Source organism: Prunus avium, chromosome 8 (assembly GCF_965620075.1).
Source record: "Prunus avium chromosome 8, drPruAviu1.hap1.1, whole genome shotgun sequence".
NCBI lineage: Eukaryota > Viridiplantae > Streptophyta > Magnoliopsida > Rosales > Rosaceae > Prunus > Prunus avium.
Genome location: NC_142291.1, coordinates 10,590,024 through 10,609,234, shown reverse-complemented (window position 1 = coordinate 10,609,234; position 19,211 = coordinate 10,590,024). Strand labels below are relative to the sequence as shown.

At 49.8% G+C, this 19,211-nt stretch overlaps 14 non-coding genes across 14 annotated transcripts; all 14 read left to right on the top strand.

The window, feature by feature from the left end:
* The first annotated feature begins 7,108 nt into the window (after positions 1-7,108).
* On the top strand, positions 7,109-7,227 carry LOC148292052 (5S ribosomal RNA). The gene has a single exon (XR_015826978.1). It is a non-coding gene; the product is annotated as a 5S ribosomal RNA (ribosomal RNA).
* Positions 7,228-8,572: 1,345 nt separating this feature from the next.
* LOC148292051 (5S ribosomal RNA) lies at positions 8,573-8,691 on the top strand. Its single transcript, XR_015827690.1, has one exon. It is a non-coding gene; the product is annotated as a 5S ribosomal RNA (ribosomal RNA).
* A 754-nt stretch (positions 8,692-9,445) lies between these two features.
* Positions 9,446-9,564, top strand: LOC148292050 (5S ribosomal RNA). The gene has a single exon (XR_015827499.1). It is a non-coding gene; the product is annotated as a 5S ribosomal RNA (ribosomal RNA).
* A 754-nt stretch (positions 9,565-10,318) lies between these two features.
* Positions 10,319-10,437, top strand: LOC148292049 (5S ribosomal RNA). Its single transcript, XR_015827689.1, has one exon. It is a non-coding gene; the product is annotated as a 5S ribosomal RNA (ribosomal RNA).
* Positions 10,438-11,191: 754 nt separating this feature from the next.
* Positions 11,192-11,310, top strand: LOC148292048 (5S ribosomal RNA). Its single transcript, XR_015827675.1, has one exon. It is a non-coding gene; the product is annotated as a 5S ribosomal RNA (ribosomal RNA).
* Positions 11,311-12,064: 754 nt separating this feature from the next.
* Positions 12,065-12,183, top strand: LOC148292047 (5S ribosomal RNA). The gene has a single exon (XR_015827674.1). It is a non-coding gene; the product is annotated as a 5S ribosomal RNA (ribosomal RNA).
* Positions 12,184-12,937: 754 nt separating this feature from the next.
* Positions 12,938-13,056, top strand: LOC148292046 (5S ribosomal RNA). The gene has a single exon (XR_015827102.1). It is a non-coding gene; the product is annotated as a 5S ribosomal RNA (ribosomal RNA).
* Positions 13,057-13,809: 753 nt separating this feature from the next.
* LOC148292045 (5S ribosomal RNA) lies at positions 13,810-13,928 on the top strand. The gene has a single exon (XR_015827497.1). It is a non-coding gene; the product is annotated as a 5S ribosomal RNA (ribosomal RNA).
* Positions 13,929-14,681: 753 nt separating this feature from the next.
* Positions 14,682-14,800, top strand: LOC148292044 (5S ribosomal RNA). The gene has a single exon (XR_015826672.1). It is a non-coding gene; the product is annotated as a 5S ribosomal RNA (ribosomal RNA).
* A 752-nt stretch (positions 14,801-15,552) lies between these two features.
* LOC148292043 (5S ribosomal RNA) lies at positions 15,553-15,671 on the top strand. The gene has a single exon (XR_015826768.1). It is a non-coding gene; the product is annotated as a 5S ribosomal RNA (ribosomal RNA).
* A 753-nt stretch (positions 15,672-16,424) lies between these two features.
* On the top strand, positions 16,425-16,543 carry LOC148292042 (5S ribosomal RNA). The gene has a single exon (XR_015826784.1). It is a non-coding gene; the product is annotated as a 5S ribosomal RNA (ribosomal RNA).
* Positions 16,544-17,316: 773 nt separating this feature from the next.
* LOC148292041 (5S ribosomal RNA) lies at positions 17,317-17,435 on the top strand. The gene has a single exon (XR_015827496.1). It is a non-coding gene; the product is annotated as a 5S ribosomal RNA (ribosomal RNA).
* Positions 17,436-18,189: 754 nt separating this feature from the next.
* On the top strand, positions 18,190-18,308 carry LOC148292040 (5S ribosomal RNA). Its single transcript, XR_015826929.1, has one exon. It is a non-coding gene; the product is annotated as a 5S ribosomal RNA (ribosomal RNA).
* Positions 18,309-19,062: 754 nt separating this feature from the next.
* Positions 19,063-19,181, top strand: LOC148292039 (5S ribosomal RNA). Its single transcript, XR_015826928.1, has one exon. It is a non-coding gene; the product is annotated as a 5S ribosomal RNA (ribosomal RNA).
* Positions 19,182-19,211: the final 30 nt, after the last annotated feature.

The window sequence follows — 19,211 nt, the reverse complement described above, 5'->3', positions numbered from 1 at the left end:
AGGATTAACGAAGGAATTAAAATAGGAAAATAACACAGTTACCAAAAACTTCAAAAACTGGATTTCGGGCTAGTAAACGACGTCGGATGCCCGAAAAAGCCCACGACTCAAGGCAACGCAATGAGTTTTACTCGCGACGCCGTTGCCTTCGAATCGACGTATCGTGGGCCCAATTCTGAGGTCGGAGCCCAGATCAGCGGTTTGCCCGATTTGCCGTTGCACGCGCGTCGGTCCAGCTCCTCTCCAATAACTTACGCCATCTGTCCTACATCACCCCGTGGAGCTCGTCTCCAATTAACCGGGCACCGCAAACGAACGAAAGCGAAAAAACAGCAGGACTCGACGCCCACTGCCGAAATTATTGGGGTTGTTCTTAACGTTGTCAGTTTTGGCGAGAGTAGTACTAGGATGGGTGACCTCCTGGGAAGTCCTCGTGTTGCATCCCTTCTTTTTTTGCCTTGTTGACGTTTCAATTGTCGTGGGCGTTTGCTTTCCGTCATCTTATTCATCTGGATGTCTTTGTTTTATCACGACCCCTTGGCGCAGCGTGACAATCGGGGCACACTATGATTAAATACTCCTAGAAAGCCTAGGATTAACGAAGGAATTAAAATAGGAAAATAACACAGTTACCAAAAACTTCAAAAACTGGATTTCGGGGTAGTAAACGACGTCGGATGCCCGGAAAAGCCCACGACTCAGGGCAACGCAATGAGTTTTACTCGCGACGCCGTTGCCTTCGAATCGACGGTTCGTGGGCCCAATTCTGAGGTCGGAGCCCAGATCAGCGGTTTGCCCGATTTGCCGTTGCACGCGCGTCGGTCCAGCTCCTCTCCAATAACTTACGCCATCTGTCCTACATCACCCCGTGGAGCTCGTCTCCAATTAACCGGGCACCGCAAACGAACGAAAGCGAAAAAACAGCAGGACTCGACGCCCACTGCCGAAATTATTGGGGTTGTTCTTAACGTTGTCAGTTTTGGGGAGAGTAGTACTGGGATGGGTGACCTCCTGGGAAGTCCTCGTGTTGCATCAATTCTTTTTTTGCCTTGTTGACGTTTCAATTGTCGTGGGCGTTTTCTTTCCGTCATCTTATTCATCTGGATGTCTTTGTTTTATCACGACCCCTTGGCGCAGCGTGACAATCGGGGCACACTATGATTAAATACTCCTAGAAAGCCTTGGATTAACGAAGGAATTAAAATAGGAAAATAACACAGTTACCAAAAACTTCAAAAACTGGATTTCGGGCTAGTAAACGACGTCGGATGCCCGAAAAAGCCCACGACTCAAGGCAACGCAATGAGTTTTACTCGCGACGCCGTTGCCTTCGAATCGACGTATCGTGGGCCCAATTCTGAGGTCGGAGCCCAGATCAGCGGTTTGCCCGATTTGCCGTTGCACGCGCGTCGGTCCAGCTCCTCTCCAATAACTTACGCCATCTGTCCTACATCACCCCGTGGAGCTCGTCTCCAATTAACCGGGCACCGCAAACGAACGAAAGCGAAAAAACAGCAGGACTCGACGCCCACTGCCGAAATTATTGGGGTTGTTCTTAACGTTGTCAGTTTTGGCGAGAGTAGTACTAGGATGGGTGACCTCCTGGGAAGTCCTCGTGTTGCATCCCTTCTTTTTTTGCCTTGTTGACGTTTCAATTGTCGTGGGCGTTTGCTTTCCGTCATCTTATTCATCTGGATGTCTTTCTTTTATCACGACCCCTTGGCGCAGCGTGACAATCGGGGCACACTATGATTAAATACTCCTAGAAAGCCTAGGATTAACGAAGGAATTAAAATAGGAAAATAACACAGTTACCAAAAACTTCAAAAACTGGATTTCGGGCTAGTAAACGACGTCGGATGACCGGAAAAGCCCACGACTCAGGGCAACGCAATGAGTTTTACTCGCGACGCCGTTGCTTTCGAATCGACGGTTCGTGGGCCCAATTCTGAGGTCGGAGCCCAGATCAGCGGTTTGCCCGATTTGCCGTTGCACGCGCGTCGGTCCAGCTCCTCTCCAATAACTTACGCCATCTGTCCTACATCACCCCGTGGAGCTCGTCTCCAATTAACCGGGCACCGCAAACGAACGAAAGCGAAAAAAAAGCAGGACTCGACGCCCACTGCCGAAATTATTGGGGTTGTTCTTAACGTTGTCAGTTTTGGGGAGAGTAGTACTGGGATGGGTGACCTCCTGGGAAGTCCTCGTGTTGCATCAATTCTTTTTTTGCCTTGTTGACGTTTCAATTGTCGTGGGCGTTTTCTTTCCGTCATCTTATTCATCTGGATGTCTTTGTTTTATCACGACCCCTTGGCGCAGCGTGACAATCGGGGCACACTATGAATAAATACTCCTAGAAAGCCTAGGATTAACGAAGGAATTAAAATAGGAAAATAACACAGTTACCAAAAACTTCAAAAACTGGATTTCGGGCTAGTAAACGACGTCGGATGCCCGAAAAAGCCCACGACTCAAGGCAACGCAATGAGTTTTACTCGCGACGCCGTTGCCTTCGAATCGACGTATCGTGGGCCCAATTCTGAGGTCGGAGCCCAGATCAGCGGTTTGCCCGATTTGCCGTTGCACGCGCGTCGGTCCAGCTCCTCTCCAATAACTTACGCCATCTGTCCTACATCACCCCGTGGAGCTCGTCTCCAATTAACCGGGCACCGCAAACGAACGAAAGCGAAAAAACAGCAGGACTCGACGCCCACTGCCGAAATTATTGGGGTTGTTCTTAACGTTGTCAGTTTTGGCGAGAGTAGTACTAGGATGGGTGACCTCCTGGGAAGTCCTCGTGTTGCATCCCTTCTTTTTTTGCCTTGTTGACGTTTCAATTGTCGTGGGCGTTTGCTTTCCGTCATCTTATTCATCTGGATGTCTTTGTTTTATCACGACCCCTTGGCGCAGCGTGACAATCGGGGCACACTATGATTAAATACTCCTAGAAAGCCTAGGATTAACGAAGGAATTAAAATAGGAAAATAACACAGTTACCAAAAACTTCAAAAACTGGATTTCGGGCTAGTAAACGACGTCGGATGCCCGAAAAAGCCCACGACTCATGGCAACGCAATGAGTTTTACTCGCGACGCCGTTGCCTTCGAATCGACGGTTCGTGGGCCCAATTCTGAGGTCGGAGCCCAGATCAGCGGTTTGCCCGATTTGCCGTTGCACGCGCGTCGGTCCAGCTCCTCTCCAATAACTTACGCCATCTGCCCTACATCACCCCGTGGAGCTCGTCTCCAATTAACCGGGCACCGCAAACGAACGAAAGCGAAAAAACAGCAGGACTCGACGCCCACTGCCGAAATTATTGGGGTTGTTCTTAACGTTGTCAGTTTTGGCGAGAGTAGTACTGGGATGGGTGACCTCCTGGGAAGTCCTCGTGTTGCATCAATTCTTTTTTTGCCTTGTTGACGTTTCAATTGTCGTGGGCGTTTTCTTTCCGTCATCTTATTCATCTGGATGTCTTTGTTTTATCACGACCCCTTGGCGCAGCGTGACAATCGGGGCACACTATGATTAAATACTCCTAGAAAGCCTAGGATTAACGAAGGAATTAAAATAGGAAAATAACACAGTTACCAAAAACTTCAAAAACTGGATTTCGGGCTAGTAAACGACGTCGGATGCCCGAAAAAGCCCACGACTCATGGCAGCGCAATGAGTTTTACTCGCGACGCCGTTGCCTTCGAATCGACGGTTCGTGGGCCCAATTCTGAGGTCGGAGCCCAGATCAGCGGTTTGCCCGATTTGCCGTTGCACGCGCGTCGGTCCAGCTCCTCTCCAATAACTTACGCCATCTGTCCTACATCACCCCGTGGAGCTCGTCTCCAATTAACCGGGCACCGCAAACGAACGAAAGAGAAAAAACAGCAGGACTCGACGCCCACTGCCGAAATTATTGGGGTTGTTCTTAACGTTGTCAGTTTTGGCGAGAGTAGTACTAGGATGGGTGACCTCCTGGGAAGTCCTCGTGTTGCATCCCTTCTTTTTTTGCCTTGTTGACGTTTCAATTGTCGTGGGCGTTTGCTTTCCGTCATCTTATTCATCTGGATGTCTTTGTTTTATCACGACCCCTTGGCGCAGCGTGACAATCGGGGCACACTATGATTAAATACTCCTAGAAAGCCTAGGATTAACGAAGGAATTAAAATAGGAAAATAACACAGTTACCAAAAACTACAAAAACTGGATTTCGGGCTAGTAAACGACGTCGGATGCCCGAAAAAGCCCACGACTCAAGGCAACGCAATGAGTTTTACTCGCGACGCCGTTGCCTTCGAATCGACGGTTCGTGGGCCCAATTCTGAGGTCGGAGCCCAGATCAGCGGTTTGCCCGATTTGCCGTTGCACGCGCGTCGGTCCAGCTCCTCTCCAATAACTTACGCCATCTGTCCTACATCACCCCGTGGAGCTCGTCTCCAATTAACCGGGCACCGCAAACGAACGAAAGCGAAAAAACAGCAGGACTCGACGCCCACTGCCGAAATTATTGGGGTTGTTCTTAACGTTGTCAGTTTTGGCGAGAGTAGTACTAGGATGGGTGACCTCCTGGGAAGTCCTCGTGTTGCATCCCTTCTTTTTTTGCCTTGTTGACGTTTCAATTGTCGTGGGCGTTTGCTTTCCGTCATCTTATTCATCTGGATGTCTTTGTTTTATCACGACCCCTTGGCGCAGCGTGACAATCGGGGCACACTATGATTAAATACTCTTAGAAAGCCTAGGATTAACGAAGGAATTAAAATAGGAAAATAACACAGTTACCAAAAACTTCAAAAACTGGATTTCGGGCTAGTAAACGACGTCGGATGCCCGAAAAAGCCCACGACTCATGGCAGCGCAATGAGTTTTACTCGCGACGCCGTTGCCTTCGAATCAACGGTTCGTGGGCCCAATTCTGAGGTCGGAGCCCAGATCAGCGGTTTGCCCGATTTGCCGTTGCACGCGCGTCGGTCCAGCTCCTCTCCAATAACTTACGCCATCTGTCCTACATCACCCCGTGGAGCTCGTCTCCAATTAACCGGGCACCGCAAACGAACGAAAGCGAAAAAACAGCAGGACTCGACGCCCACTGCCGAAATTATTGGGGTTGTTCTTAACGTTGTCAGTTTTGGCGAGAGTAGTACTGGGATGGGTGACCTCCTGGGAAGTCCTCGTGTTGCATCAATTCTTTTTTTGCCTTGTTGACGTTTCAATTGTCGTGGGCGTTTTCTTTCCGTCATCTTATTCATCTGGATGTCTTTGTTTTATCACGACCCCTTGGCGCAGCGTGACAATCGGGGCACACTATGATTAAATACTCCTAGAAAGCCTAGGATTAACGAAGGAATTAAAATAGGAAAATAACACAGTTACCAAAAACTTCAAAAACTGGATTTCGGGCTAGTAAACGACGTCGGATGCCCGAAAAAGCCCACGACTCATGGCAGCGCAATGAGTTTTACTCGCGACGCCGTTGCCTTCGAATCGACGGTTCGTGGGCCCAATTCTGAGGTCGGAGCCCAGATCAGCGGTTTGCCCGATTTGCCGTTGCACGCGCGTCGGTCCAGCTCCTCTCCAATAACTTACGCCATCTGTCCTACATCACCCCGTGGAGCTCGTCTCCAATTAACCGGGCACCGCAAACGAACGAAAGCGAAAAAACAGCAGGACTCGACGCCCACTGCCGAAATTATTGGGGTTGTTCTTAACGTTGTCAGTTTTGGCGAGAGTAGTACTAGGATGGGTGACCTCCTGGGAAGTCCTCGTGTTGCATCCCTTCTTTTTTTGCCTTGTTGACGTTTCAATTGTCGTGGGCGTTTGCTTTCCGTCATCTTATTCATCTGGATGTCTTTGTTTTATCACGACCCCTTGGCGCAGCGTGACAATCGGGGCACACTATGATTAAATACTCCTAGAAAGCCTAGGATTAACGAAGGAATTAAAATAGGAAAATAACACAGTTACCAAAAACTTCAAAAACTGGATTTCGGGCTAGTAAACGACGTCGGATGCCCGAAAAAGCCCACGACTCATGGCAAGGCAATGAGTTTTACTCGCGACGCCGTTGCCTTCGAATCGACGGTTCGTGGGCCCAATTCTGAGGTCGGAGCCCAGATCAGCGGTTTGCCCGATTTGCCGTTGCACGCGCGTCGGTCCAGCTCCTCTCCAATAACTTACGCCATCTGTCCTACATCACCCCGTGGAGCTCGTCTCCAATTAACCGGGCACCGCAAACGAACGAAAGAGAAAAAACAGCAGGACTCGACGCCCACTGCCGAAATTATTGGGGTTGTTCTTAACGTTGTCAGTTTTGGCGAGAGTAGTACTAGGATGGGTGACCTCCTGGGAAGTCCTCGTGTTGCATCCCTTCTTTTTTTGCCTTGTTGACGTTTCAATTGTCGTGGGCGTTTGCTTTCCGTCATCTTATTCATCTGGATGTCTTTGTTTTATCACGACCCCTTGGCGCAGCGTGACAATCGGGGCACACTATGATTAAATACTCCTAGAAAGCCTAGGATTAACGAAGGAATTAAAATAGGAAAATAACACAGTTACCAAAAACTTCAAAAACTGGATTTCGGGCTAGTAAACGACGTCGGATGCCCGAAAAAGCCCACGACTCATGGCAGCGCAATGAGTTTTACTCGCGACGCCGTTGCCTTCGAATCGACGGTTCGTGGGCCCAATTCTGAGGTCGGAGCCCAGATCAGCGGTTTGCCCGATTTGCCGTTGCACGCGCGTCGGTCCAGCTCCTCTCCAATAACTTACGCCATCTGTCCTACATCACCCCGTGGAGGTCGTCTCCAATTAACCGGGCACCGCAAACGAACGAAAGCGAAAAAACAGCAGGACTCGACGCCCACTGCCGAAATTATTGGGGTTGTTCTTAACGTTGTCAGTTTTTTTGTTTTTTTTGTTTTGGTTCAATTATCGTAAGGTAGGCCCCACAGCCGATCGGAACCGGCAGTTCGGCAGGCCTGCGCGCGACACGTGGTAGGGGTGGCGACGACAAGGCTTGACAGGCCATGCCATTTCATGCGGGGGGCGTTGGATAGCCAACCCATGGTCATATGGCATGGCTCAAACGTGGCTTATATACTTTTAGGTGTTATAAGCTAACGGATGCGATCATACCAACTCACATGCACCGGATCTCATCAGAACTTCGAAGTTAAGCGAGTCTGGGCGAGAGTAGTACTAGGATGGGTGACCTCCTGGGAAGTCCTCGTGTTGCATCCCTTCTTTTTTTACCTTGTTGACGTTTCAATTATCGTGGGCGTTTGCTTTCCGTCATCTTATTCATCTGGATGTCTTTGTTTTATCACGACCCCTTGGCGCAGCGTGACAATCGGGGCACACTATGATTAAATACTCCTAGAAAGCCTAGGATTAACGAAGGAATTAAAATAGGAAAATAACACAGTTACCAAAAACTTCAAAAACTGGATTTCGGGCTAGTAAACGACGTCGGATGCCCGAAAAAGCCCACGACTCATGGCAACGCAATGAGTTTTACTCGCGACGCCGTTGCCTTCGAATCGACGGTTCGTGGGCCCAATGCTGAGGTCGGAGCCCAGATCAGCGGTTTGCCCGATTTGCCGTTGCACGCGCGTCGGTCCAGCTCCTCTCCAATAACTTACGCCATCTGTCCTACATCACCCCGTGGAGCTCGTCTCCAATTAACCGGGCACCGCAAACGAACGAAAGCGAAAAAACAGCAGGACTCGACGCCCACTGCCGAAATTATTGGGGTTGTTCTTAACGTTGTCAGTTTTGGCGAGAGTAGTACTAGGATGGGTGACCTCCTGGGAAGTCCTCGTGTTGCATCCCTTCTTTTTTTGCCTTGTGGACGTTTCAATTGTCGTGGGCGTTTGCATTCCGTCCTCTTATTCATCTGGATGTCTTTGTTTTATCACGACCCCGTGGCGCAGCGTGACAATCGGGGCACACTATGATTAAATACTCCTAGAAAGCCTAGGATTAACGAAGGAATTAAAATAGGAAAATAACACAGTTACCAAAAACTTCAAAAACTGGATTTCGGGCTAGTAAATGACGTCGGATGCCCGAAAAAGTCCACGACTCATGGCAACGCAATGAGTTTTACTCGCGACGCCGTTGCCTTCGAATCGACGGTTCGTGGGCCCAATTCTGAGGTCGGAGCCCAGATCAGCGGTTTGCCCGATTTGCCGTTGCACGCGCGTCGGTCCAGCTCCTCTCCAATAACTTACGCCATCTGTCCTAAATCACCCCGTGGAGCTCGTCTCCAATTAACCGGGCACCGCAAATGAACGAAAGCGAAAAAACAACAGGACTCGACGCCCACTGCCGAAATTATTGGGGTTGTTCTTAACGTTGTCAGTTTTTTTGTTTTTTTTGGTTTTGGTTCAATTATCGTAAGGTAGGCCCCACAGCCGATCGGAACCGGCAGTTCGGCAGGAATGCGCGCGACACATGGTAGGGGTTGCGACGACAAGGCCTGACAGGCCATGCCATTTCATGCGGGGGGCGTTGGATAGCCAACCCATGGTCATATGGCATGGCTCAAACGTGGCTTATATACTTTTAGGCGTTATAAGCTAACGGATGCGATCATACCAACTCACTTGCACCGGATCCCATCAGAACTCCGAAGTTAAGCGAGTTTGGGCGAGAGTAGTACTAGGATGGGTGACCTCCTGGGAAGTCCTCGTGTTGCATCCCTTCTTTTTTTGCCTTGTTGACGTTTCAATTGTCGTGAGCGTTTGCTTTCCGTCATCTTATTCATCTGGATGTCTTTGTTTTATCACGACCCCGTGGCGCAGCGTGACAATCGGGGCACACTATGATTAAATACTCCTAGAAAGCCTAGGATTAACGAAGGAATTAAAATAGGAAAATAACACAGTTACCAAAAACTTCAAAAACTGGATTTCGGGCTAGTAAACGACGTCGGATGCCCGAAAAAGTCCACGACTCATGGCAACGCAATGAGTTTTACTCGCGACGCCTTTGCCTTCGAATCGACGGTTCGGGGGCCCAATTCTGAGGTCGGAGCCCAGATCAGCGGTTTGCCCGATTTGCCGTTGCACGGGCGTCGGTCCAGCTCCTCTCCAATAACTTACGCCATCTGTCCTACATCACCCCGTGGAGCTCGTCTCCAATTAACCGGGCACCGCAAATGAACGAAAGCGAAAAAACAACAGGACTCGACGCCCACTGCCGAAATTATTGGGGTTGTTCTTAACGTTGTCAGTTTTTTTGTTTTTTTTGGTTTTGGTTCAATTATCGTAAGGTAGGCCCCACAGCCGATCGGAACCGGCAGTTCGGCAGGAATGCGCGCGACACATGGTAGGGGTGGCGACGACAAGGCCTGACAGGCCATGCCATTTCATGCGGGGGGCGTTGGATAGCCAACCCATGGTCATATGGCATGGCTCAAACGTGGCTTATATACTTTTAGGCGTTATAAGCTAACGGATGCGATCATACCAACTCACATGCACCGGATCCCATCAGAACTCCGAAGTTAAGCGAGTTTGGGCGAGAGTAGTACTAGGATGGGTGACCTCCTGGGAAGTCCTCGTGTTGCATCCCTTCTTTTTTTGCCTTGTTGACGTTTCAATTGTCGTGAGCGTTTGCTTTCCGTCATCTTATTCATCTGGATGTCTTTGTTTTATCACGACCCCGTGGCGCAGCGTGACAATCGGGGCACACTATGATTAAATACTCCTAGAAAGCCTAGGATTAACGAAGGAATTAAAATAGGAAAATAACACAGTTACCAAAAACTTCAAAAACTGGATTTCGGGCTAGTAAACGACGTCGGATGCCCGAAAAAGTCCACGACTCATGGCAACGCAATGAGTTTTACTCGCGACGCCTTTGCCTTCGAATCGACGGTTCGTGGGCCCAATTCTGAGGTCGGAGCCCAGATCAGCGGTTTGCCCGATTTGCCGTTGCACGCGCGTCGGTCCAGCTCCTCTCCAATAACTTACGCCATCTGTCCTACATCACCCCGTGGAGCTCGTCTCCAATTAACCGGGCACCGCAAATGAACGAAAGCGAAAAAACAACAGGACTCGACGCCCACTGCCGAAATTATTGGGGTTGTTCTTAACGTTGTCAGTTTTTTTGTTTTTTTTGGTTTTGGTTCAATTATCGTAAGGTAGGCCCCACAGCCGATCGGAACCGGCAGTTCGGCAGGAATGCGCGCGACACATGGTAGGGGTTGCGACGACAAGGCCTGACAGGCCATGCCATTTCATGCGGGGGGCGTTGGATAGCCAACCCATGGTCATATGGCATGGCTCAAACGTGGCTTATATACTTTTAGGCGTTATAAGCTAACGGATGCGATCATACCAACTCACTTGCACCGGATCCCATCAGAACTCCGAAGTTAAGCGAGTTTGGGCGAGAGTAGTACTAGGATGGGTGACCTCCTGGGAAGTCCTCGTGTTGCATCCCTTCTTTTTTTGCCTTGTTGACGTTTCAATTGTCGTGAGCGTTTGCTTTCCGTCATCTTATTCATCTGGATGTCTTTGTTTTATCACGACCCCGTGGCGCAGCGTGACAATCGGGGCACACTATGATTAAATACTCCTAGAAAGCCTAGGATTAACGAAGGAATTAAAATAGGAAAATAACACAGTTACCAAAAACTTCAAAAACTGGATTTCGGGCTAGTAAACGACGTCGGATGCCCGAAAAAGTCCACGACTCATGGCAACGCAATGAGTTTTACTCGCGACGCCTTTGCCTTCGAATCGACGGTTCGGGGGCCCAATTCTGAGGTCGGAGCCCAGATCAGCGGTTTGCCCGATTTGCCGTTGCACGCGCGTCGGTCCAGCTCCTCTCCAATAACTTACGCCATCTGTCCTACATCACCCCGTGGAGCTCGTCTCCAATTAACCGGGCACCGCAAATGAACGAAAGCGAAAAAACAACAGGACTCGACGCCCACTGCCGAAATTATTGGGGTTGTTCTTAACGTTGTCAGTTTTTTTGTTTTTTTTGGTTTTGGTTCAATTATCGTAAGGTAGGCCCCACAGCCGATCGGAACCGGCAGTTCGGCAGGAATGCGCGCGACACATGGTAGGGGTGGCGACGACAAGGCCTGACAGGCCATGCCATTTCATGCGGGGGGCGTTGGATAGCCAACCCATGGTCATATGGCATGGCTCAAACGTGGCTTATATACTTTTAGGCGTTATAAGCTAACGGATGCGATCATACCAACTTACATGCACCGGATCCCATCAGAACTCCGAAGTTAAGCGAGTTTGGGCGAGAGTAGTACTAGGATGGGTGACCTCCTGGGAAGTCCTCGTGTTGCATCCCTTCTTTTTTTGCCTTGTTGACGTTTCAATTGTCGTGAGCGTTTGCTTTCCGTCATCTTATTCATCTGGATGTCTTTGTTTTATCACGACCCCGTGGCGCAGCGTGACAATCGGGGCACACTATGATTAAATACTCCTAGAAAGCCTAGGATTAACGAAGGAATTAAAATAGGAAAATAACACAGTTACCAAAAACTTCAAAAACTGGATTTCGGGCTAGTAAACGACGTCGGATGCCCGAAAAAGTCCACGACTCATGGCAACGCAATGAGTTTTACTCGCGACGCCTTTGCCTTCGAATCGACGGTTCGTGGGCCCAATTCTGAGGTCGGAGCCCAGATCAGCGGTTTGCCCAATTTGCCGTTGCACGCGCGTCGGTCCAGCTCCTCTCCAATAACTTACGCCATCTGTCCTACATCACCCCGTGGAGCTCGTCTCCAATTAACCGGGCACCGCAAATGAACGAAAGCGAAAAAACAACAGGACTCGACGCCCACTGCCGAAATTATTGGGGTTGTTCTTAACGTTGTCAGTTTTTTTGTTTTTTTTGGTTTTGGTTCAATTATCGTAAGGTAGGCCCCACAGCCGATCGGAACCGGCAGTTCGGCAGGAATGCGCGCGACACATGGTAGGGGTGGCGACGACAAGGCCTGACAGGCCATGCCATTTCATGCGGGGGGCGTTGGATAGCCAACCCATGGTCATATGGCATGGCTCAAACGTGGCTTATATACTTTTAGGCGTTATAAGCTAACGGATGCGATCATACCAACTTACATGCACCGGATCCCATCAGAACTCCGAAGTTAAGCGAGTTTGGGCGAGAGTAGTACTAGGATGGGTGACCTCCTGGGAAGTCCTCGTGTTGCATCCCTTCTTTTTTTGCCTTGTTGACGTTTCAATTGTCGTGGGCGTTTGCTTTCCGTCATCTTATTCATCTGGATGTCTTTGTTTTATCACGACCCCTTGGCGCAGCGTGACAATCGGGGCACACTATGATTAAATACTCCTAGAAAGCCTAGGATTAACGAAGGAATTAAAATAGGAAAATAACACAGTTACCAAAAACTTCAAAAACTGGATTTCGGGCTAGTAAACGACGTCGGATGCCCGAAAAAGCCCACGACTCATGGCAACGCAATGAGTTTTACTCGCGACGCCGTTGCCTCCGAATCGACGGTTCGTGGGCCCAATTCTGAGGTCGGAGCCCAGATCAGCGGTTTGCCCGATTTGCCGTTGCACGCGCGTCGGTCCAGCTCCTCTCCAATAACTTACGCCATCTGTCCTACATCACCCCGTGGAGCTCGTCTCCAATTAACCGGGCACCGCAAACGAACGAAAGCGAAAAAACAGCAGGACTCGACGCCCACTGCCGAAATTATTGGGGTTGTTCTTAACGTTGTCAGTTTTTTTGTTTTTTTTTGTTTTGGTTCAATTATCGTAAGGTAGGCCCCACAGCCGATCGGAACCGGCAGTTCGGCAGGCCTGCGCGCGACACGTGGTAGGGGTGGCGACGACAAGGCTTGACAGGCCATGCCATTTCATGCGGGGGGCGTTGGATAGCCAACCCATGGTCATATGGCATGGCTCAAACGTGGCTTATATACTTTTAGGCGTTATAAGCTAACGGATGCGATCATACCAACTCACATGCAACGGATCCCATCAGAACTCCGAAGTTAAGCGAGTTTGGGCGAGAGTAGTACTAGGATGGGTGACCTCCTGGGAAGTCCTCGTGTTGAATCCCTTCTTTTTTTGCCTTGTTGACGTTTCAATTGTCGTGGGCGTTTGCTTTCCGTCATCTTATTCATCTGGATGTCTTTGTTTTATCACGACCCCTTGGCGCAGCGTGACAATCGGGGCACACTATGATTAAATACTCCTAGAAAGCCTAGGATTAACGAAGGAATTAAAATAGGAAAATAACACAGTTACCAAAAACTTCAAAAACTGGATTTCGGGCTAGTAAACGACGTCGGATGCCCGAAAAAGCCCACGACTCATGGCAACGCAATGAGTTTTACTCGCGACGCCGTTGCCTCCGAATCGACGGTTCGTGGGCCCAATTCTGAGGTCGGAGCCCAGATCAGCGGTTTGCCCGATTTGCCGTTGCACGCGCGTCGGTCCAGCTCCTCTCCAATAACTTACGCCATCTGTCCTACATCACCCCGTGGAGCTCGTCTCCAATTAACCGGGCACCGCAAACGAACGAAAGCGAAAAAACAGCAGGACTCGACGCCCACTGCCGAAATTATTGGGGTTGTTCTTAACGTTGTCAGTTTTTTTGTTTTTTTTGTTTTGGTTCAATTATCGTAAGGTAGGCCCCACAGCCGATCGGAACCGGTAGTTCGGCAGGCCTGCGCGCGACACGTGGTAGGGGTGGCGACGACAAGGCTTGACAGGCCATGCCATTTCATGCGGGGGGCGTTGGATAGCCAACCCATGGTCATATGGCATGGCTCAAACGTGGCTTATATACTTTTAGGCGTTAGAAGCTAACGGATGCGATCATACCAACTCACATGCACCGGATCCCATCAGAACTCCGAAGTTAAGCGAGTTTGGGCGAGAGTAGTACTAGGATGGGTGACCTCCTGGGAAGTCCTCGTGTTGCATCCCTTCTTTTTTTGCCTTGTTGACGTTTCAATTGTCGTGGGCGTTTGCTTTCCGTCATCTTATTCATCTGGATGTCTTTGTTTTATCACGACCCCTTGGCGCAGCGTGACAATCGGGGCACACTATGATTAAATACTCCTAGAAAGCCTAGGATTAACGAAGGAATTAAAATAGGAAAATAATACAGTTACCAAAGACTTCAAAAACTGGATTTCGGGCTAGTAAACGACGTCGGATGCCCGAAAAAGCCCACGACTCGTGGCAGCGCAATGAGTTTTACTCGCGACGCCGTTGCCTTCGAATCGACGGTTCGTGGGCCCAATTCTGAGGTCGGAGCCCAGATCACCGGTTTGCCCGATTTGCCGTTGCACGCGCGTCGGTCCAGCTCCTCTCCAATAACTTACGCCATCTGTCCTACATCACCCCGTGGAGCTCGTCTCCAATTAACCGGGCACCGCAAACGAACGAAAGCGAAAAAACAGCTGGACTCGACGCCCACTGCCGAAATTATTGGGGTTGTTCTTAACGTTGTCAGTTTTTTTGTTTTTTTTGTTTTGGTTCAATTATCGTAAGGTAGGCCCCACAGCCGATCGGAACCGGCAGTTCGGCAGGCCTGCGCGCGACACGTGGTAGGGGTGGCGACGACAAGGCTTGACAGGCCATGCCATTTCATGCGGGGGGCGTTGGATAGCCAACCCATGGTCATATGGCATGGCTCAAACGTGGCTTATATACTTTTAGGCGTTATAAGCTAACGGATGCGATCATACCAACTCACATGCACCGGATCCCATCAGAACTCCGAAGTTAAGCGAGTTTGGGCGAGAGTAGTACTAGGATGGGTGACCTCCCGGGAAGTCCTCGTGTTGCATCCCTTCTTTTTTTGCCTTGTTGACGTTTCAATTGTCGTGGGCGTTTGCTTTCCGTCATCTTATTCATCTGGATGTCTTTGTTTTATCACGACCCCCTGGCGCAGCGTGACAATCGGGGCACACTATGATTAAATACTCCTAGAAAGCCTAGGATTAACGAAGGAATTAAAATAGGAAAATAACACAGTTACCAAAAACTTCAAAAACTGGATTTCGGGCTAGTAAACGACGTCGGATGCCCGAAAAAGCCCACGACTCATGGCAAAGCTATGAGTTTTGCTCGCGACGCCGTTGCCTTCGAATCGACGGTTCGTGGGCCCAATTCTGAGGTCGGAGCCCAGATCAGCGGTTTGCCCGATTTGCCGTTGCACGCGCGTCGGTCCAGCTCCTCTCCAATAACTTACGCCATCTGTCCTACATCACCCCGTGGAGCTCGTCTCCAATTAACCGGGCACCGCAAACGAACGAAAGTGAAAAAACAGCAGGACTCGACGCCCACTGCCGAAATTATTGGGGTTGTTCTTAACGTTGTCAGTTTTTTTGTTTTTTTGTTTTGGTTCAATTATCGTAAGGTAGGCCCCACAGCTGATCGGAACCGGCAGTTCGGCAGGCTTGCGCGCGACACGTGGTAGGGGTGGCGACGACAAGGCTTGACAGGCCATGCCATTTCATGCGGGGGGCGTTGGATATCCAACCCATGGTCATATGGCATGGCTCAAACGTGGCTTATATACTTTTAGGCGTTATAAGCTAACGGATGCGATCATACCAACTCAAATGCACCGGATCCCATCAGAACTCCGAAGTTAAGCGAGTTTGGGCGAGAGTAGTACTAGAATGGGTGTCCTCCCGGGAAGTCCTCGTGTTGCATCCCTTCTTTTTTTGCCTTGTTGACGTTTCAATTGTCGTGGGCGTTTGCTTTCCGTCATCTTATTCATCTGGATGTCTTTGTTTTATCACGACCCCTTGGCGCAGCGTGACAATCGGGGCACACTATGATTAAATACTCCTAGAAAGCCTAGGATTAACGAAGGAATTAAAATAGGAAAATAACACAGTTACCAAAAACTTCAAAAACTGGATTTCAGGCTAGTTAACGACGTCGGATGCCCGAAAAAGCCCACGACTCATGGCAACGCAATGAGTTTTGCTCGCGACGCCGTTGCCTTCGAATCGACGGTTCGTGGGCCCAATTCTGAGGTCGGAGCCCAGATCAGCGGTTTGCCCGATTTGCCGTTGCACGCGCGTTGGTCCAGCTCCTCTCCAATAACTTACGCCATCTGTCCTACATCACCCCGTGGAGCTCGTCTCCAATTAACCGGGCACCGCAAACGAACGAAAGCGAAAAAACAGCAGGACTCGACGCCCACTGCCGAAATTATTGGGGTTGTTCTTAACGTTGTCAGTTTTTTTGTTTTTTTTGTTTTGGTTCAATTATCGTAAGGTAGGCCCCACAGCCGATCGGAACCGGCAGTGCGGCAGGCCTGCGCGCGACACATGGTAGGGGTGGCGACGACAAGGCCTGACAGGCCATGCCATTTCATGCGGGGGGCGTTGGATAGCCAACCCATGGTCATATGGCATGGCTCAAACGTGGCTTATATACTTTTAGGCGTTATAAGCTAACGGATGCGATCATACCAACTCACATGCACCGGATCCCATCAGAACTCCGAAGTTAAGCGAGTTTGGGCGAGAGTAGTACTAGAATGGGTGACCTCCCGGGAAGTCCTCGTGTTGCATCCCTTCTTTTTTTGCCTTGTTGACGTTTCAATTGTCGTGGGCGTTTGCTTTCCGTCATCTTATTCATCTGGATGTCTTTGTTTTATCACGACCCCGTGGCGCAGCGTGACAATCGGGGCACACTATGATTAAATACTCCTAGAAAGCCTAGGATTAACGAAGGAATTAAAATAGGAAAATAACACAGTTACCAAAAACTTCAAAAACTGGATTTCGGGCTAGTAAACGACGTCGGATGCCCGAAAAAGCCCACGACTCATGGCAACGCAATGAGTTTTACTCGCGACGCCGTTGCCTTCGAATCGACGGTTCGTGGGCCCAATTCTGAGGTCGGAGCCCAGATCAGCGGTTTGCCCGATTTGCCGTTGCACGCGCGTCGGTCCAGCTCCTCTCCATTAACTTACGCCATCTGTCCTACATCACCCCGTGGAGCTCGTCTCCAATTAACCGGGCACCGCAAACGAACGAAAGCGAAAAAACAACAGGACTCGACGCCCACTGCCGAAATTATTGGGGTTGTTCTTAACGTTGTCAGTTTTTTTGTTTTTTTTGTTTTGGTTCAATTATCGTAAGGTAGGCCCCACAGCCGATCGGAACCGGCAGTTCGGCAGGCCTGCATGCGACACATGGTAGGGGTGGTGACGACAAGGCCTGACAGACCATGCCATTTCATGCGACGGCATCCCATTTCATGCGGGGGGCGTTGGATAGCCAACCCATGGTCATATGGCATGGCTCAAACGTGGCTTATATACTTTTAGGCGTTATAAGCTAACGGATGCGATCATACCAACTCACATGCACCGGATCCCATCAGAACTCCGAAGTTAAGCGAGTTTGGGCGAGAGTAGTACTAGGATGGGTGACCTCCTGGGAAGTCCTCGTGTTGCATCCCTTCTTTTTTTGCCTTGTTGACGTTTCAATTGTCGTGGGCGTTTGCTTTCCGTCATCTTATTCATCTGGATGTCTTTGTTTTATCACGACCCCGTGGCGCAGCGTGACAATCGGGGCACACTATGATTAAATACTCCTAGAAAGCCTAGGATTAACGAAGGAATTAAAATAGGAAAATAACACAGTTACCAAAAACTTCAAAAACTGGATTTCGGGCTAGTAAACGACGTCGGATGCCCGAAAAAGCCCACGACTCATGGCGACGCAATGAGTTTTACTCGCGACGCCGTTGCCTTCGAATCGACGGTTCGTGGGCCCAATTCTGAGGTCGGAGCTCAGATCAGCGGTTTGCCCGATTTGCCGTTGCACGCGCGTCGGTCCAGCTCCTCTCCAATAACTTACGCCATCTGTCCTACATCACCCCGTGGAGCTCGTCTCCAATTAACCGGGCACCGCAAACGAACGAAAGCGAAAAAACAACAGGACTCGACGCCCACTGCCGAAATTATTGGGGTTGTTCTTAACGTTGTCAGTTTTTTTGTTTTTTTTTGTTTTGGATCAATTATCGTAAGGTAGGCCCCACAGCCGATCGGAACCGGCAGTTCGGCAGGCCTGCGCGCGACACATGGTAGGGGGGGCGACGACAAGGCCTGACAGGCCATGCCATTTCATGCGGGGGGCGTTGGATAGCCAACCCATGGTCATATGGCATGGCTCAAACGTGGCTTATATACTTTTAGGCGTTATAAGCTAACGGATGCGATCATACCAACTCACATGCACCGGATCCCATCAGAACTCCGAAGTTAAGCGAGTTTGGGCGAGAGTAGTACTAGGATAGGTGACCTCCTGGGAAGTCCTCGTGTTGCATCCCTTCTTTTTTTGCCTTGTTGACGTTTCAATTGTCGTGGGTGTTTGCTTTCCGTCATCTTATTCATCTGGATGTCTTTGTTTTATCACGACCCCGTGGCGCAGCGTGACAATCGGGGCACACTATGATTAAATACTCCTAGAAAGCCTAGGATTAACGAAGGAATTAAAATAGGAAAATAACACAGTTACCAAAAACTTCAAAAACTGGATTTCGGGCTAGTAAACGACGTCGGATGCCCGAAAAAGCCCACGACTCATGGCAGCGCAATGAGTTTTACTCGCGACGCCGTTGCCTTCGAATCGACGGTTCGTGGGCCCAATTCTGAGGTCGGAGCCCAGATCAGCGGTTTGCCCGATTTGCCGTTGCACGCGCGTCGGTCCAGCTCCTCTCCATTAACTTACGCCATCTGTCCTACATCACCCCGTGGAGCTCGTCTCCAATTAACCGGGCACCGCAAACGAACGAAAGCGAAAAAACAACAGGACTCGACGCCCACTGCCGAAATTATTGGGGTTGTTCTTAACGTTGTCAGTTTTTTTGTTTTTTTTTGTTTTGGATCAATTATCGTAAGGTAGGCCCCACAGCCGATCGGAACCGGCAGTTCGGCAGGCCTGCGCGCGACACATGGTAGGGGGGGCGACGACAAGGCCTGACAGGCCATGCCATTTCATGCGGGGGGCGTTGGATAGCCAACCCATGGTCATATGGCATGGCTCAAACGTGGCTTATATACTTTTAGGCGTTATAAGCTAACGGATGCGATCATACCAACTCACATGCACCGGATCCCATCAGAACTCCGAAGTTAAGCGAGTTTGGGCGAGAGTAGTACTAGGATAGGTGACCTCCTGGGAAGTCCTCGTGTTGCATCCCTTCTTTTTTTGCCTTGTTGACGTTTCAATT